Raw genomic sequence first — 21,134 nt, forward strand, 5'->3', positions numbered from 1 at the left:
ATCAACTTCGCAGGACAACATCATATGCTTCAATAACAAAGGTACGAACAACGAGTGCGGTATTGAAAGGTCCTTACCTCGAAGTACAGGTCCGAAGGGAGAAGAAAAAGGGATACCAACCCCGCTGCAGCACAATCGCTCTCATCGTTCGTGTTCTTGAAGGGGCTGTCAACGCTTCGGGTCCACCCGACTGGCCCGAGTAGACCCAACCATTTATAAAGGATCCGGTTCCATGATTATGTTGAAATAAATGATTGGGTCGGTTTCGGTTCTCGCCCCTCCCGAATCGATTCATTCCCAAAACCGATTATTTTGTTAGCCTCATATGTTATTTCCTTCCTTTTCTTATAATTTTTCTCTTATCATAAGTTTAAAGTGTCGAATCTGATAGATAGATAAATAAAGGTGTTTAACGTTTTAACATATAAGTAACTTACTATTTTTCTATCAATTTTATTAACGATATATGATTAAAGTTTAAATTTTAGTTCGCGATTTAAATAAGAAAAGTGGTCTTTTTAGCTTAAATGGTTTTGTTTCAAACCTATGTTATTGTTTCAACGTGTATTTTAGGTTAAAATGGACGGTTTTGGGTCTAAGATTTTGTCCCAATTAATGATCTGTTCGGGAGTGCTTCTACCTAGAACGTACTCGGATCCCACCCGTTGACAGCCCTATCTTGAATGGCAGCCAATTTCCGGTCGAGCCACCACTCAAAGCTTGATGACAAATAGTCAGTCACTTATCTGAAGGAATTAAAAGAAAATGGAAGTCCATTGAGCAAGGGATGTGTCTTGTATACTTACATTGTTATCGGAAACCGGAAACAATAGTATGGAGCGATAGTCGGAAAGCCCTCCCCAAAAGTAGCAACGCCTCGAGCAATCCAAACCAACAAATATAACCGGAGCAAATTAGTAAGCCATACACCCAAAAGAGGACACAGAATGAAGCGGAGAGTTGAGAAGCTTACACCGAAGATTGCACCAGCTTCCTTATAGTAAAGCCGTGAGAGCTTCCACAGCTTGCCTGCAAATCGAGCATTCTCCGTTCCTGCCCAGAGGAACCAAAGATATTACTCCACAACCGGCAAAGTTATATTCCAAAAGTGTTAAAATATAGGAATGCAGACATTCTACAACAATCACATGCCTGTGCCGCTTCCGAATCCGTATCACTTCCGAATCTCCTTTCCGTACCCACGCCATTCACCTGTCAAGAATATCTAATCAGAAACAGGCGGAGAAATAAAAAGTCTAAGAGTGAATAAAGAGGTTAAAGTTGCTCATTCTGGACTCCAGCGTAAGAGAGGCTTTGGCTGATCACTGCTGCAATTCGAACGTTTGAATCATCTCCGCCGATGCAATCTCCTGAAAGTGGCAATGCGTGAATGTGTCAGTCATGAGGATTATTAATAAATTAATTAAAGTTACAAGCAAAACAACAGCAATTGAGCAGTTAGTAACCCACACACCCACGACAACATCAAGTCATTTATCCCACGGAATTAAAAGGAAACGGAACTGAAGAAAGCTTGGGATGTTTCCTATACTTTCATTGATATCGAAAACCGGGAACGTAGCAAAGCCTCGAGCAATCTAAACTACGCATGTAACCAAAGCAAAATAGTAACCCACACACCCAAACGAGAACTCCGGATGAAGTTGAGAATTGAGAAGCTTACACCGAAGAGTTGATCGGCTTCGTTATAGTATTGCCGCGAGAGGTTGCGCATCTTGCCCGCAAGTCGAGCATTCTCCGTGCCTGCACCCATAAGAACCAAGGATATTATGGTCACCTCCACAACTGGCAAGCCATATATTCCAAAAATGTTCAAATTTAGGGATGCGGACATTCTACAACGAGCGCATACCCATGCCGCTTCCGAAACCGTTTCACTTCCGAGCCTTCTTTCTGCGCCCACGCCATTCACCTGCGAAAAATATCTAATTAGAAATAGGTGGAAAGAAAAAAGTTTACGAGTGTATACAGAAGAAATGGGTTAGAGTGGCCCATTCTGGACTCCAGCGTATGCGACGCCGTGGCTGTTCATTGTTACAATTCGAACGCTTGAATCGGCTCCGCGGATGCAATTTCCTGGAAGCGGCAATGCATGAAAATGTCGGTGATGAGGATTATTAACAAATTCAGAAAAATAACAAGCACAACAATGGTAATAGAGCAATTATTAACCCACACACCCACAAGAAACATCCATTCAGTTATCCTACGGAGTCAAAAGAAAACAAAACTGAATTAAGCACGGGAAGTTTCCTATACTTACATTGATATCGAAACCGGGAACAATGGTAAGGCACAGGAGCTAGTACGCCGATCGCCAAAAGTAGCAACGCCTCGAGAATTCAAAAACTACGCATATAACCAATCAAATTTAGTAACCCATACATCCAAACAAGAACACCAAATGAAGCTGAGAATTAAGAAGCTTACACCGAGGAGTTGATCAGCTTCCTTACAGTTTCTTCGCGAGAGGTTGCGTATCTTGCCCGTGAGTCGGGCATTCTTCGTGCCTGCTCCCATAAGACCCAAGGATATTATAGCCACTGCCACGACCGGCAAACCTTGTCTTCCGAAAATGATATAATTTAGGTATGCAGACATTGTACGAAAAACACATACCTGCGCAGCTTCCGCATCCGTATCCCTTCCGAGTCTCCTTTGCGCTCACGCCCTACACCTGTCAATAATATCAAATCAGAAACAGGTGGACAAGGAATAGTTTAGAAGTGAATATAGAAAAAATGGGTTAGAGTGGCTTATTTTGGACTCCAGCGTATGCAAAGCCTCGGCGGACTGCTACTCAAATTCGAACGCTTGAATCAGCTCCCACGACGCAGTCTCATTGGAGTGGCAATGCCTGTAGAAGCCAAGGGGAGTATTAGAAAATTGAAAAACGTTACAAGCACAAAAACGGCAATAAAGCAACATAAGCCCTTATAAAGAGTTTAAACAGATACAAGCGATGTTGGCTTACACTATCGCAACCATTATGACACGGCAGTTGACAATGCGAACCCATTAGAACGTTCCTGCAATGACACGGCAGAAATTGCATTAGCAGAATCTATTAATTCGTGCGAATCCAAAATCAACTTCGCAGGACAACATCATATGCTTCAATAACAAAGGTACGAACAACGAGTGCGGTATTGAAAGGTCCTTACCTCGAAGTACAGGTCCGAAGGGAGAAGAAAAAGGGATACCAACCCCGCTGCAGCACAATCGCTCTCATCGTTCGTGTTCTTGAAGGGGCTGTCAACGCTTCGGGTCCACCCGACTGGCCCGAGTAGACCCAACCATTTATAAAGGATCCGGTTCCATGATTATGTTGAAATAAATGATTGGGTCGGTTTCGGTTCTCGCCCCTCCCGAATCGATTCATTCCCAAAACCGATTATTTTGTTAGCCTCATATGTTATTTCCTTCCTTTTCTTATAATTTTTCTCTTATCATAAGTTTAAAGTGTCGAATCTGATAGATAGATAAATAAAGGTGTTTAACGTTTTAACATATAAGTAACTTACTATTTTTCTATCAATTTTATTAACGATATATGATTAAAGTTTAAATTTTAGTTCGCGATTTAAATAAGAAAAGTGGTCTTTTTAGCTTAAATGGTTTTGTTTCAAACCTATGTTATTGTTTCAACGTGTATTTTAGGTTAAAATGGACGGTTTTGGGTCTAAGATTTTGTCCCAATTAATGATCTGTTCGGGAGTGCTTCTACCTAGAACGTACTCGGATCCCACCCGTTGACAGCCCTATCTTGAATGGCAGCCAATTTCCGGTCGAGCCACCACTCAAAGCTTGATGACAAATAGTCAGTCACTTATCTGAAGGAATTAAAAGAAAATGGAAGTCCATTGAGCAAGGGATGTGTCTTGTATACTTACATTGTTATCGGAAACCGGAAACAATAGTATGGAGCGATAGTCGGAAAGCCCTCCCCAAAAGTAGCAACGCCTCGAGCAATCCAAACCAACAAATATAACCGGAGCAAATTAGTAAGCCATACACCCAAAAGAGGACACAGAATGAAGCGGAGAGTTGAGAAGCTTACACCGAAGATTGCACCAGCTTCCTTATAGTAAAGCCGTGAGAGCTTCCACAGCTTGCCTGCAAATCGAGCATTCTCCGTTCCTGCCCAGAGGAACCAAAGATATTACTCCACAACCGGCAAAGTTATATTCCAAAAGTGTTAAAATATAGGAATGCAGACATTCTACAACAATCACATGCCTGTGCCGCTTCCGAATCCGTATCACTTCCGAATCTCCTTTCCGTACCCACGCCATTCACCTGTCAAGAATATCTAATCAGAAACAGGCGGAGAAATAAAAAGTCTAAGAGTGAATAAAGAGGTTAAAGTTGCTCATTCTGGACTCCAGCGTAAGAGAGGCTTTGGCTGATCACTGCTGCAATTCGAACGTTTGAATCATCTCCGCCGATGCAATCTCCTGAAAGTGGCAATGCGTGAATGTGTCAGTCATGAGGATTATTAATAAATTAATTAAAGTTACAAGCAAAACAACAGCAATTGAGCAGTTAGTAACCCACACACCCACGACAACATCAAGTCATTTATCCCACGGAATTAAAAGGAAACGGAACTGAAGAAAGCTTGGGATGTTTCCTATACTTTCATTGATATCGAAAACCGGGAACGTAGCAAAGCCTCGAGCAATCTAAACTACGCATGTAACCAAAGCAAAATAGTAACCCACACACCCAAACGAGAACTCCGGATGAAGTTGAGAATTGAGAAGCTTACACCGAAGAGTTGATCGGCTTCGTTATAGTATTGCCGCGAGAGGTTGCGCATCTTGCCCGCAAGTCGAGCATTCTCCGTGCCTGCACCCATAAGAACCAAGGATATTATGGTCACCTCCACAACTGGCAAGCCATATATTCCAAAAATGTTCAAATTTAGGGATGCGGACATTCTACAACGAGCGCATACCCATGCCGCTTCCGAAACCGTTTCACTTCCGAGCCTTCTTTCTGCGCCCACGCCATTCACCTGCGAAAAATATCTAATTAGAAATAGGTGGAAAGAAAAAAGTTTACGAGTGTATACAGAAGAAATGGGTTAGAGTGGCCCATTCTGGACTCCAGCGTATGCGACGCCGTGGCTGTTCATTGTTACAATTCGAACGCTTGAATCGGCTCCGCGGATGCAATTTCCTGGAAGCGGCAATGCATGAAAATGTCGGTGATGAGGATTATTAACAAATTCAGAAAAATAACAAGCACAACAATGGTAATAGAGCAATTATTAACCCACACACCCACAAGAAACATCCATTCAGTTATCCTACGGAGTCAAAAGAAAACAAAACTGAATTAAGCACGGGAAGTTTCCTATACTTACATTGATATCGAAACCGGGAACAATGGTAAGGCACAGGAGCTAGTACGCCGATCGCCAAAAGTAGCAACGCCTCGAGAATTCAAAAACTACGCATATAACCAATCAAATTTAGTAACCCATACATCCAAACAAGAACACCAAATGAAGCTGAGAATTAAGAAGCTTACACCGAGGAGTTGATCAGCTTCCTTACAGTTTCTTCGCGAGAGGTTGCGTATCTTGCCCGTGAGTCGGGCATTCTTCGTGCCTGCTCCCATAAGACCCAAGGATATTATAGCCACTGCCACGACCGGCAAACCTTGTCTTCCGAAAATGATATAATTTAGGTATGCAGACATTGTACGAAAAACACATACCTGCGCAGCTTCCGCATCCGTATCCCTTCCGAGTCTCCTTTGCGCTCACGCCCTACACCTGTCAATAATATCAAATCAGAAACAGGTGGACAAGGAATAGTTTAGAAGTGAATATAGAAAAAATGGGTTAGAGTGGCTTATTTTGGACTCCAGCGTATGCAAAGCCTCGGCGGACTGCTACTCAAATTCGAACGCTTGAATCAGCTCCCACGACGCAGTCTCATTGGAGTGGCAATGCCTGTAGAAGCCAAGGGGAGTATTAGAAAATTGAAAAACGTTACAAGCACAAAAACGGCAATAAAGCAACATAAGCCCTTATAAAGAGTTTAAACAGATACAAGCGATGTTGGCTTACACTATCGCAACCATTATGACACGGCAGTTGACAATGCGAACCCATTAGAACGTTCCTGCAATGACACGGCAGAAATTGCATTAGCAGAATCTATTAATTCGTGCGAATCCAAAATCAACTTCGCAGGACAACATCATATGCTTCAATAACAAAGGTACGAACAACGAGTGCGGTATTGAAAGGTCCTTACCTCGAAGTACAGGTCCGAAGGGAGAAGAAAAAGGGATACCAACCCCGCTGCAGCACAATCGCTCTCATCGTTCGTGTTCTTGAAGGGGCTGTCAACGCTTCGGGTCCACCCGACTGGCCCGAGTAGACCCAACCATTTATAAAGGATCCGGTTCCATGATTATGTTGAAATAAATGATTGGGTCGGTTTCGGTTCTCGCCCCTCCCGAATCGATTCATTCCCAAAACCGATTATTTTGTTAGCCTCATATGTTATTTCCTTCCTTTTCTTATAATTTTTCTCTTATCATAAGTTTAAAGTGTCGAATCTGATAGATAGATAAATAAAGGTGTTTAACGTTTTAACATATAAGTAACTTACTATTTTTCTATCAATTTTATTAACGATATATGATTAAAGTTTAAATTTTAGTTCGCGATTTAAATAAGAAAAGTGGTCTTTTTAGCTTAAATGGTTTTGTTTCAAACCTATGTTATTGTTTCAACGTGTATTTTAGGTTAAAATGGACGGTTTTGGGTCTAAGATTTTGTCCCAATTAATGATCTGTTCGGGAGTGCTTCTACCTAGAACGTACTCGGATCCCACCCGTTGACAGCCCTATCTTGAATGGCAGCCAATTTCCGGTCGAGCCACCACTCAAAGCTTGATGACAAATAGTCAGTCACTTATCTGAAGGAATTAAAAGAAAATGGAAGTCCATTGAGCAAGGGATGTGTCTTGTATACTTACATTGTTATCGGAAACCGGAAACAATAGTATGGAGCGATAGTCGGAAAGCCCTCCCCAAAAGTAGCAACGCCTCGAGCAATCCAAACCAACAAATATAACCGGAGCAAATTAGTAAGCCATACACCCAAAAGAGGACACAGAATGAAGCGGAGAGTTGAGAAGCTTACACCGAAGATTGCACCAGCTTCCTTATAGTAAAGCCGTGAGAGCTTCCACAGCTTGCCTGCAAATCGAGCATTCTCCGTTCCTGCCCAGAGGAACCAAAGATATTACTCCACAACCGGCAAAGTTATATTCCAAAAGTGTTAAAATATAGGAATGCAGACATTCTACAACAATCACATGCCTGTGCCGCTTCCGAATCCGTATCACTTCCGAATCTCCTTTCCGTACCCACGCCATTCACCTGTCAAGAATATCTAATCAGAAACAGGTGGAGAAATAAAAAGTCTAAGAGTGAATAAAGAGGTTAAAGTTGCTCATTCTGGACTCCAGCGTAAGAGAGGCTTTGGCTGATCACTGCTGCAATTCGAACGTTTGAATCATCTCCGCCGATGCAATCTCCTGAAAGTGGCAATGCGTGAATGTGTCAGTCATGAGGATTATTAATAAATTAATTAAAGTTACAAGCAAAACAACAGCAATTGAGCAGTTAGTAACCCACACACCCACGACAACATCAAGTCATTTATCCCACGGAATTAAAAGGAAACGGAACTGAAGAAAGCTTGGGATGTTTCCTATACTTTCATTGATATCGAAAACCGGGAACGTAGCAAAGCCTCGAGCAATCTAAACTACGCATGTAACCAAAGCAAAATAGTAACCCACACACCCAAACGAGAACTCCGGATGAAGTTGAGAATTGAGAAGCTTACACCGAAGAGTTGATCGGCTTCGTTATAGTATTGCCGCGAGAGGTTGCGCATCTTGCCCGCAAGTCGAGCATTCTCCGTGCCTGCACCCATAAGAACCAAGGATATTATGGTCACCTCCACAACTGGCAAGCCATATATTCCAAAAATGTTCAAATTTAGGGATGCGGACATTCTACAACGAGCGCATACCCATGCCGCTTCCGAAACCGTTTCACTTCCGAGCCTTCTTTCTGCGCCCACGCCATTCACCTGCGAAAAATATCTAATTAGAAATAGGTGGAAAGAAAAAAGTTTACGAGTGTATACAGAAGAAATGGGTTAGAGTGGCCCATTCTGGACTCCAGCGTATGCGACGCCGTGGCTGTTCATTGTTACAATTCGAACGCTTGAATCGGCTCCGCGGATGCAATTTCCTGGAAGCGGCAATGCATGAAAATGTCGGTGATGAGGATTATTAACAAATTCAGAAAAATAACAAGCACAACAATGGTAATAGAGCAATTATTAACCCACACACCCACAAGAAACATCCATTCAGTTATCCTACGGAGTCAAAAGAAAACAAAACTGAATTAAGCACGGGAAGTTTCCTATACTTACATTGATATCGAAACCGGGAACAATGGTAAGGCACAGGAGCTAGTACGCCGATCGCCAAAAGTAGCAACGCCTCGAGAATTCAAAAACTACGCATATAACCAATCAAATTTAGTAACCCATACATCCAAACAAGAACACCAAATGAAGCTGAGAATTAAGAAGCTTACACCGAGGAGTTGATCAGCTTCCTTACAGTTTCTTCGCGAGAGGTTGCGTATCTTGCCCGTGAGTCGGGCATTCTTCGTGCCTGCTCCCATAAGACCCAAGGATATTATAGCCACTGCCACGACCGGCAAACCTTGTCTTCCGAAAATGATATAATTTAGGTATGCAGACATTGTACGAAAAACACATACCTGCGCAGCTTCCGCATCCGTATCCCTTCCGAGTCTCCTTTGCGCTCACGCCCTACACCTGTCAATAATATCAAATCAGAAACAGGTGGACAAGGAATAGTTTAGAAGTGAATATAGAAAAAATGGGTTAGAGTGGCTTATTTTGGACTCCAGCGTATGCAAAGCCTCGGCGGACTGCTACTCAAATTCGAACGCTTGAATCAGCTCCCACGACGCAGTCTCATTGGAGTGGCAATGCCTGTAGAAGCCAAGGGGAGTATTAGAAAATTGAAAAACGTTACAAGCACAAAAACGGCAATAAAGCAACATAAGCCCTTATAAAAAGTTTAAACAGATACAAGCGATGTTGGCTTACACTATCGCAACCATTATGACACGGCAGTTGACAATGCGAACCCATTAGAACGTTCCTGCAATGACACGGCAGAAATTGCATTAGCAGAATCTATTAATTCGTGCGAATCCAAAATCAACTTCGCAGGACAACATCATATGCTTCAATAACAAAGGTACGAACAACGAGTGCGGTATTGAAAGGTCCTTACCTCGAAGTACAGGTCCGAAGGGAGAAGAAAAAGGGATACCAACCCCGCTGCAGCACAATCGCTCTCATCGTTCGTGTTCTTGAAGGGGCTGTCAACGCTTCGGGTCCACCCGACTGGCCCGAGTAGACCCAACCATTTATAAAGGATCCGGTTCCATGATTATGTTGAAATAAATGATTGGGTCGGTTTCGGTTCTCGCCCCTCCCGAATCGATTCATTCCCAAAACCGATTATTTTGTTAGCCTCATATGTTATTTCCTTCCTTTTCTTATAATTTTTCTCTTATCATAAGTTTAAAGTGTCGAATCTGATAGATAGATAAATAAAGGTGTTTAACGTTTTAACATATAAGTAACTTACTATTTTTCTATCAATTTTATTAACGATATATGATTAAAGTTTAAATTTTAGTTCGCGATTTAAATAAGAAAAGTGGTCTTTTTAGCTTAAATGGTTTTGTTTCAAACCTATGTTATTGTTTCAACGTGTATTTTAGGTTAAAATGGACGGTTTTGGGTCTAAGATTTTGTCCCAATTAATGATCTGTTCGGGAGTGCTTCTACCTAGAACGTACTCGGATCCCACCCGTTGACAGCCCTATCTTGAATGGCAGCCAATTTCCGGTCGAGCCACCACTCAAAGCTTGATGACAAATAGTCAGTCACTTATCTGAAGGAATTAAAAGAAAATGGAAGTCCATTGAGCAAGGGATGTGTCTTGTATACTTACATTGTTATCGGAAACCGGAAACAATAGTATGGAGCGATAGTCGGAAAGCCCTCCCCAAAAGTAGCAACGCCTCGAGCAATCCAAACCAACAAATATAACCGGAGCAAATTAGTAAGCCATACACCCAAAAGAGGACACAGAATGAAGCGGAGAGTTGAGAAGCTTACACCGAAGATTGCACCAGCTTCCTTATAGTAAAGCCGTGAGAGCTTCCACAGCTTGCCTGCAAATCGAGCATTCTCCGTTCCTGCCCAGAGGAACCAAAGATATTACTCCACAACCGGCAAAGTTATATTCCAAAAGTGTTAAAATATAGGAATGCAGACATTCTACAACAATCACATGCCTGTGCCGCTTCCGAATCCGTATCACTTCCGAATCTCCTTTCCGTACCCACGCCATTCACCTGTCAAGAATATCTAATCAGAAACAGGCGGAGAAATAAAAAGTCTAAGAGTGAATAAAGAGGTTAAAGTTGCTCATTCTGGACTCCAGCGTAAGAGAGGCTTTGGCTGATCACTGCTGCAATTCGAACGTTTGAATCATCTCCGCCGATGCAATCTCCTGAAAGTGGCAATGCGTGAATGTGTCAGTCATGAGGATTATTAATAAATTAATTAAAGTTACAAGCAAAACAACAGCAATTGAGCAGTTAGTAACCCACACACCCACGACAACATCAAGTCATTTATCCCACGGAATTAAAAGGAAACGGAACTGAAGAAAGCTTGGGATGTTTCCTATACTTTCATTGATATCGAAAACCGGGAACGTAGCAAAGCCTCGAGCAATCTAAACTACGCATGTAACCAAAGCAAAATAGTAACCCACACACCCAAACGAGAACTCCGGATGAAGTTGAGAATTGAGAAGCTTACACCGAAGAGTTGATCGGCTTCGTTATAGTATTGCCGCGAGAGGTTGCGCATCTTGCCCGCAAGTCGAGCATTCTCCGTGCCTGCACCCATAAGAACCAAGGATATTATGGTCACCTCCACAACTGGCAAGCCATATATTCCAAAAATGTTCAAATTTAGGGATGCGGACATTCTACAACGAGCGCATACCCATGCCGCTTCCGAAACCGTTTCACTTCCGAGCCTTCTTTCTGCGCCCACGCCATTCACCTGCGAAAAATATCTAATTAGAAATAGGTGGAAAGAAAAAAGTTTACGAGTGTATACAGAAGAAATGGGTTAGAGTGGCCCATTCTGGACTCCAGCGTATGCGACGCCGTGGCTGTTCATTGTTACAATTCGAACGCTTGAATCGGCTCCGCGGATGCAATTTCCTGGAAGCGGCAATGCATGAAAATGTCGGTGATGAGGATTATTAACAAATTCAGAAAAATAACAAGCACAACAATGGTAATAGAGCAATTATTAACCCACACACCCACAAGAAACATCCATTCAGTTATCCTACGGAGTCAAAAGAAAACAAAACTGAATTAAGCACGGGAAGTTTCCTATACTTACATTGATATCGAAACCGGGAACAATGGTAAGGCACAGGAGCTAGTACGCCGATCGCCAAAAGTAGCAACGCCTCGAGAATTCAAAAACTACGCATATAACCAATCAAATTTAGTAACCCATACATCCAAACAAGAACACCAAATGAAGCTGAGAATTAAGAAGCTTACACCGAGGAGTTGATCAGCTTCCTTACAGTTTCTTCGCGAGAGGTTGCGTATCTTGCCCGTGAGTCGGGCATTCTTCGTGCCTGCTCCCATAAGACCCAAGGATATTATAGCCACTGCCACGACCGGCAAACCTTGTCTTCCGAAAATGATATAATTTAGGTATGCAGACATTGTACGAAAAACACATACCTGCGCAGCTTCCGCATCCGTATCCCTTCCGAGTCTCCTTTGCGCTCACGCCCTACACCTGTCAATAATATCAAATCAGAAACAGGTGGACAAGGAATAGTTTAGAAGTGAATATAGAAAAAATGGGTTAGAGTGGCTTATTTTGGACTCCAGCGTATGCAAAGCCTCGGCGGACTGCTACTCAAATTCGAACGCTTGAATCAGCTCCCACGACGCAGTCTCATTGGAGTGGCAATGCCTGTAGAAGCCAAGGGGAGTATTAGAAAATTGAAAAACGTTACAAGCACAAAAACGGCAATAAAGCAACATAAGCCCTTATAAAGAGTTTAAACAGATACAAGCGATGTTGGCTTACACTATCGCAACCATTATGACACGGCAGTTGACAATGCGAACCCATTAGAACGTTCCTGCAATGACACGGCAGAAATTGCATTAGCAGAATCTATTAATTCGTGCGAATCCAAAATCAACTTCGCAGGACAACATCATATGCTTCAATAACAAAGGTACGAACAACGAGTGCGGTATTGAAAGGTCCTTACCTCGAAGTACAGGTCCGAAGGGAGAAGAAAAAGGGATACCAACCCCGCTGCAGCACAATCGCTCTCATCGTTCGTGTTCTTGAAGGGGCTGTCAACGCTTCGGGTCCACCCGACTGGCCCGAGTAGACCCAACCATTTATAAAGGATCCGGTTCCATGATTATGTTGAAATAAATGATTGGGTCGGTTTCGGTTCTCGCCCCTCCCGAATCGATTCATTCCCAAAACCGATTATTTTGTTAGCCTCATATGTTATTTCCTTCCTTTTCTTATAATTTTTCTCTTATCATAAGTTTAAAGTGTCGAATCTGATAGATAGATAAATAAAGGTGTTTAACGTTTTAACATATAAGTAACTTACTATTTTTCTATCAATTTTATTAACGATATATGATTAAAGTTTAAATTTTAGTTCGCGATTTAAATAAGAAAAGTGGTCTTTTTAGCTTAAATGGTTTTGTTTCAAACCTATGTTATTGTTTCAACGTGTATTTTAGGTTAAAATGGACGGTTTTGGGTCTAAGATTTTGTCCCAATTAATGATCTGTTCGGGAGTGCTTCTACCTAGAACGTACTCGGATCCCACCCGTTGACAGCCCTATCTTGAATGGCAGCCAATTTCCGGTCGAGCCACCACTCAAAGCTTGATGACAAATAGTCAGTCACTTATCTGAAGGAATTAAAAGAAAATGGAAGTCCATTGAGCAAGGGATGTGTCTTGTATACTTACATTGTTATCGGAAACCGGAAACAATAGTATGGAGCGATAGTCGGAAAGCCCTCCCCAAAAGTAGCAACGCCTCGAGCAATCCAAACCAACAAATATAACCGGAGCAAATTAGTAAGCCATACACCCAAAAGAGGACACAGAATGAAGCGGAGAGTTGAGAAGCTTACACCGAAGATTGCACCAGCTTCCTTATAGTAAAGCCGTGAGAGCTTCCACAGCTTGCCTGCAAATCGAGCATTCTCCGTTCCTGCCCAGAGGAACCAAAGATATTACTCCACAACCGGCAAAGTTATATTCCAAAAGTGTTAAAATATAGGAATGCAGACATTCTACAACAATCACATGCCTGTGCCGCTTCCGAATCCGTATCACTTCCGAATCTCCTTTCCGTACCCACGCCATTCACCTGTCAAGAATATCTAATCAGAAACAGGCGGAGAAATAAAAAGTCTAAGAGTGAATAAAGAGGTTAAAGTTGCTCATTCTGGACTCCAGCGTAAGAGAGGCTTTGGCTGATCACTGCTGCAATTCGAACGTTTGAATCATCTCCGCCGATGCAATCTCCTGAAAGTGGCAATGCGTGAATGTGTCAGTCATGAGGATTATTAATAAATTAATTAAAGTTACAAGCAAAACAACAGCAATTGAGCAGTTAGTAACCCACACACCCACGACAACATCAAGTCATTTATCCCACGGAATTAAAAGGAAACGGAACTGAAGAAAGCTTGGGATGTTTCCTATACTTTCATTGATATCGAAAACCGGGAACGTAGCAAAGCCTCGAGCAATCTAAACTACGCATGTAACCAAAGCAAAATAGTAACCCACACACCCAAACGAGAACTCCGGATGAAGTTGAGAATTGAGAAGCTTACACCGAAGAGTTGATCGGCTTCGTTATAGTATTGCCGCGAGAGGTTGCGCATCTTGCCCGCAAGTCGAGCATTCTCCGTGCCTGCACCCATAAGAACCAAGGATATTATGGTCACCTCCACAACTGGCAAGCCATATATTCCAACAATGTTCAAATTTAGGGATGCGGACATTCTACAACGAGCGCATACCCATGCCGCTTCCGAAACCGTTTCACTTCCGAGCCTTCTTTCTGCGCCCACGCCATTCACCTGCGAAAAATATCTAATTAGAAATAGGTGGAAAGAAAAAAGTTTACGAGTGTATACAGAAGAAATGGGTTAGAGTGGCCCATTCTGGACTCCAGCGTATGCGACGCCGTGGCTGTTCATTGTTACAATTCGAACGCTTGAATCGGCTCCGCGGATGCAATTTCCTGGAAGCGGCAATGCATGAAAATGTCGGTGATGAGGATTATTAACAAATTCAGAAAAATAACAAGCACAACAATGGTAATAGAGCAATTATTAACCCACACACCCACAAGAAACATCCATTCAGTTATCCTACGGAGTCAAAAGAAAACAAAACTGAATTAAGCACGGGAAGTTTCCTATACTTACATTGATATCGAAACCGGGAACAATGGTAAGGCACAGGAGCTAGTACGCCGATCGCCAAAAGTAGCAACGCCTCGAGAATTCAAAAACTACGCATATAACCAATCAAATTTAGTAACCCATACATCCAAACAAGAACACCAAATGAAGCTGAGAATTAAGAAGCTTACACCGAGGAGTTGATCAGCTTCCTTACAGTTTCTTCGCGAGAGGTTGCGTATCTTGCCCGTGAGTCGGGCATTCTTCGTGCCTGCTCCCATAAGACCCAAGGATATTATAGCCACTGCCACGACCGGCAAACCTTGTCTTCCGAAAATGATATAATTTAGGTATGCAGACATTGTACGAAAAACACATACCTGCGCAGCTTCCGCATCCGTATCCCTTCCGAGTCTCCTTTGCGCTCACGCCCTACACCTGTCAATAATATCAAATCAGAAACAGGTGGACAAGGAATAGTTTAGAAGTGAATATAGAAAAAATGGGTTAGAGTGGCTTATTTTGGACTCCAGCGTATGCAAAGCCTCGGCGGACTGCTACTCAAATTCGAACGCTTGAATCAGCTCCCACGACGCAGTCTCATTGGAGTGGCAATGCCTGTAGAAGCCAAGGGGAGTATTAGAAAATTGAAAAACGTTACAAGCACAAAAACGGCAATAAAGCAACATAAGCCCTTATAAAAAGTTTAAACAGATACAAGCGATGTTGGCTTACACTATCGCAACCATTATGACACGGCAGTTGACAATGCGAACCCATTAGAACGTTCCTGCAATGACACGGCAGAAATTGCATTAGCAGAATCTATTAATTCGTGCGAATCCAAAATCAACTTCGCAGGACAACATCATATGCTTCAATAACAAAGGTACGAACAACGAGTGCGGTATTGAAAGGTCCTTACCTCGAAGTACAGGTCCGAAGGGAGAAGAAAAAGGGATACCAACCCCGCTGCAGCACAATCGCTCTCATCGTTCGTGTTCTTGAAGGGGCTGTCAACGCTTCGGGTCCACCCGACTGGCCCGAGTAGACCCAACCATTTATAAAGGATCCGGTTCCATGATTATGTTGAAATAAATGATTGGGTCGGTTTCGGTTCTCGCCCCTCCCGAATCGATTCATTCCCAAAACCGATTATTTTGTTAGCCTCATATGTTATTTCCTTCCTTTTCTTATAATTTTTCTCTTATCATAAGTTTAAAGTGTCGAATCTGATAGATAGATAAATAAAGGTGTTTAACGTTTTAACATATAAGTAACTTACTATTTTTCTATCAATTTTATTAACGATATATGATTAAAGTTTAAATTTTAGTTCGCGATTTAAATAAGAAAAGTGGTCTTTTTAGCTTAAATGGTTTTGTTTCAAACCTATGTTATTGTTTCAACGTGTATTTTAGGTTAAAATGGACGGTTTTGGGTCTAAGATTTTGTCCCAATTAATGATCTGTTCGGGAGTGCTTCTACCTAGAACGTACTCGGATCCCACCCGTTGACAGCCCTATCTTGAATGGCAGCCAATTTCCGGTCGAGCCACCACTCAAAGCTTGATGACAAATAGTCAGTCACTTATCTGAAGGAATTAAAAGAAAATGGAAGTCCATTGAGCAAGGGATGTGTCTTGTATACTTACATTGTTATCGGAAACCGGAAACAATAGTATGGAGCGATAGTCGGAAAGCCCTCCCCAAAAGTAGCAACGCCTCGAGCAATCCAAACCAACAAATATAACCGGAGCAAATTAGTAAGCCATACACCCAAAAGAGGACACAGAATGAAGCGGAGAGTTGAGAAGCTTACACCGAAGATTGCACCAGCTTCCTTATAGTAAAGCCGTGAGAGCTTCCACAGCTTGCCTGCAAATCGAGCATTCTCCGTTCCTGCCCAGAGGAACCAAAGATATTACTCCACAACCGGCAAAGTTATATTCCAAAAGTGTTAAAATATAGGAATGCAGACATTCTACAACAATCACATGCCTGTGCCGCTTCCGAATCCGTATCACTTCCGAATCTCCTTTCCGTACCCACGCCATTCACCTGTCAAGAATATCTAATCAGAAACAGGCGGAGAAATAAAAAGTCTAAGAGTGAATAAAGAGGTTAAAGTTGCTCATTCTGGACTCCAGCGTAAGAGAGGCTTTGGCTGATCACTGCTGCAATTCGAACGTTTGAATCATCTCCGCCGATGCAATCTCCTGAAAGTGGCAATGCGTGAATGTGTCAGTCATGAGGATTATTAATAAATTAATTAAAGTTACAAGCAAAACAACAGCAATTGAGCAGTTAGTAACCCACACACCCACGACAACATCAAGTCATTTATCCCACGGAATTAAAAGGAAACGGAACTGAAGAAAGCTTGGGATGTTTCCTATACTTTCATTGATATCGAAAACCGGGAACGTAGCAAAGCCTCGAGCAATCTAAACTACGCATGTAACCAAAGCAAAATAGTAACCCACACACCCAAACGAGAACTCCGGATGAAGTTGAGAATTGAGAAGCTTACACCGAAGAGTTGATCGGCTTCGTTATAGTATTGCCGCGAGAGGTTGCGCATCTTGCCCGCAAGTCGAGCATTCTCCGTGCCTGCACCCATAAGAACCAAGGATATTATGGTCACCTCCACAACTGGCAAGCCATATATTCCAAAAATGTTCAAATTTAGGGATGCGGACATTCTACAACGAGCGCATACCCATGCCGCTTCCGAAACCGTTTCACTTCCGAGCCTTCTTTCTGCGCCCACGCCATTCACCTGCGAAAAATATCTAATTAGAAATAGGTGGAAAGAAAAAAGTTTACGAGTGTATACAGAAGAAATGGGTTAGAGTGGCCCATTCTGGACTCCAGCGTATGCGACGCCGTGGCTGTTCATTGTTACAATTCGAACGCTTGAATCGGCTCCGCGGATGCAATTTCCTGGAAGCGGCAATGCATGAAAATGTCGGTGATGAGGATTATTAACAAATTCAGAAAAATAACAAGCACAACAATGGTAATAGAGCAATTATTAACCCACACACCCACAAGAAACATCCATTCAGTTATCCTACGGAGTCAAAAGAAAACAAAACTGAATTAAGCACGGGAAGTTTCCTATACTTACATTGATATCGAAACCGGGAACAATGGTAAGGCACAGGAGCTAGTACGCCGATCGCCAAAAGTAGCAACGCCTCGAGAATTCAAAAACTACGCATATAACCAATCAAATTTAGTAACCCATACATCCAAACAAGAACACCAAATGAAGCTGAGAATTAAGAAGCTTACACCGAGGAGTTGATCAGCTTCCTTACAGTTTCTTCGCGAGAGGTTGCGTATCTTGCCCGTGAGTCGGGCATTCTTCGTGCCTGCTCCCATAAGACCCAAGGATATTATAGCCACTGCCACGACCGGCAAACCTTGTCTTCCGAAAATGATATAATTTAGGTATGCAGACATTGTACGAAAAACACATACCTGCGCAGCTTCCGCATCCGTATCCCTTCCGAGTCTCCTTTGCGCTCACGCCCTACACCTGTCAATAATATCAAATCAGAAACAGGTGGACAAGGAATAGTTTAGAAGTGAATATAGAAAAAATGGGTTAGAGTGGCTTATTTTGGACTCCAGCGTATGCAAAGCCTCGGCGGACTGCTACTCAAATTCGAACGCTTGAATCAGCTCCCACGACGCAGTCTCATTGGAGTGGCAATGCCTGTAGAAGCCAAGGGGAGTATTAGAAAATTGAAAAACGTTACAAGCACAAAAACGGCAATAAAGCAACATAAGCCCTTATAAAAAGTTTAAACAGATACAAGCGATGTTGGCTTACACTATCGCAACCATTATGACACGGCAGTTGACAATGCGAACCCATTAGAACGTTCCTGCAATGACACGGCAGAAATTGCATTAGCAGAATCTATTAATTCGTGCGAATCCAAAATCAACTTCGCAGGACAACATCATATGCTTCAATAACAAAGGTACGAACAACGAGTGCGGTATTGAAAGGTCCTTACCTCGAAGTACAGGTCCGAAGGGAGAAGAAAAAGGGATACCAACCCCGCTGCAGCACAATCGCTCTCATCGTTCGTGTTCTTGAAGGGGCTGTCAACGCTTCGGGTCCACCCGACTGGCCCGAGTAGACCCAACCATTTATAAAGGATCCGGTTCCATGATTATGTTGAAATAAATGATTGGGTCGGTTTCGGTTCTCGCCCCTCCCGAATCGATTCATTCCCAAAACCGATTATTTTGTTAGCCTCATATGTTATTTCCTTCCTTTTCTTATAATTTTTCTCTTATCATAAGTTTAAAGTGTCGAATCTGATAGATAGATAAATAAAGGTGTTTAACGTTTTAACATATAAGTAACTTACTATTTTTCTATCAATTTTATTAACGATATATGATTAAAGTTTAAATTTTAGTTCGCGATTTAAATAAGAAAAGTGGTCTTTTTAGCTTAAATGGTTTTGTTTCAAACCTATGTTATTGTTTCAACGTGTATTTTAGGTTAAAATGGACGGTTTTGGGTCTAAGATTTTGTCCCAATTAATGATCTGTTCGGGAGTGCTTCTACCTAGAACGTACTCGGATCCCACCCGTTGACAGCCCTATCTTGAATGGCAGCCAATTTCCGGTCGAGCCACCACTCAAAGCTTGATGACAAATAGTCAGTCACTTATCTGAAGGAATTAAAAGAAAATGGAAGTCCATTGAGCAAGGGATGTGTCTTGTATACTTACATTGTTATCGGAAACCGGAAACAATAGTATGGAGCGATAGTCGGAAAGCCCTCCCCAAAAGTAGCAACGCCTCGAGCAATCCAAACCAACAAATATAACCGGAGCAAATTAGTAAGCCATACACCCAAAAGAGGACACAGAATGAAGCGGAGAGTTGAGAAGCTTACACCGAAGATTGCACCAGCTTCCTTATAGTAAAGCCGTGAGAGCTTCCACAGCTTGCCTGCAAATCGAGCATTCTCCGTTCCTGCCCAGAGGAACCAAAGATATTACTCCACAACCGGCAAAGTTATATTCCAAAAGTGTTAAAATATAGGAATGCAGACATTCTACAACAATCACATGCCTGTGCCGCTTCCGAATCCGTATCACTTCCGAATCTCCTTTCCGTACCCACGCCATTCACCTGTCAAGAATATCTAATCAGAAACAGGCGGAGAAATAAAAAGTCTAAGAGTGAATAAAGAGGTTAAAGTTGCTCATTCTGGACTCCAGCGTAAGAGAGGCTTTGGCTGATCACTGCTGCAATTCGAACGTTTGAATCATCTCCGCCGATGCAATCTCCTGAAAGTGGCAATGCGTGAATGTGTCAGTCATGAGGATTATTAATAAATTAATTAAAGTTACAAGCAAAACAACAGCAATTGAGCAGTTAGTAACCCACACACCCACGACAACATCAAGTCATTTATCCCACGGAATTAAAAGGAAACGGAACTGAAGAAAGCTTGGGATGTTTCCTATACTTTCATTGATATCGAAAACCGGGAACGTAGCAAAGCCTCGAGCAATCTAAACTACGCATGTAACCAAAGCAAAATAGTAACCCACACACCCAAACGAGAACTCCGGATGAAGTTGAGAATTGAGAAGCTTACACCGAAGAGTTGATCGGCTTCGTTATAGTATTGCCGCGAGAGGTTGCGCATCTTGCCCGCAAGTCGAGCATTCTCCGTGCCTGCACCCATAAGAACCAAGGATATTATGGTCACCTCCACAACTGGCAAGCCATATATTCCAAAAATGTTCAAATTTAGGGATGCGGACATTCTACAACGAGCGCATACCCATGCCGCTTCCGAAACCGTTTCACTTCCGAGCCTTCTTTCTGCGCCCACGCCATTCACCTGCGAAAAATATCTAATTAGAAATAGGTGGAAAGAAAAAAGTTTACGAGTGTATACAGAAGAAATGGGTTAGAGTGGCCCATTCTGGACTCCAGCGTATGCGACGCCGTGGCTGTTCATTGTTACAATTCGAACGCTTGAATCGGCTCCGCGGATGCAATTTCCTGGAAGCGGCAATGCATGAAAATGTCGGTGATGAGGATTATTAACAAATTCAGAAAAATAACAAGCACAACAATGGTAATAGAGCAATTATTAACCCACACACCCACAAGAAACATCCATTCAGTTATCCTACGGAGTCAAAAGAAAACAAAACTGAATTAAGCACGGGAAGTTTCCTATACTTACATTGATATCGAAACCGGGAACAATGGTAAGGCACAGGAGCTAGTACGCCGATCGCCAAAAGTAGCAACGCCTCGAGAATTCAAAAACTACGCATATAACCAATCAAATTTAGTAACCCATACATCCAAACAAGAACACCAAATGAAGCTGAGAATTAAGAAGCTTACACCGAGGAGTTGATCAGCTTCCTTACAGTTTCTTC

The sequence above is a fragment of the Nelumbo lutea genome, chromosome 1, assembly GCF_056320005.1.
Source record: "Nelumbo lutea isolate HS-2025 chromosome 1, American lotus-T2T, whole genome shotgun sequence".
Taxonomy (NCBI): domain Eukaryota; kingdom Viridiplantae; phylum Streptophyta; class Magnoliopsida; order Proteales; family Nelumbonaceae; genus Nelumbo; species Nelumbo lutea.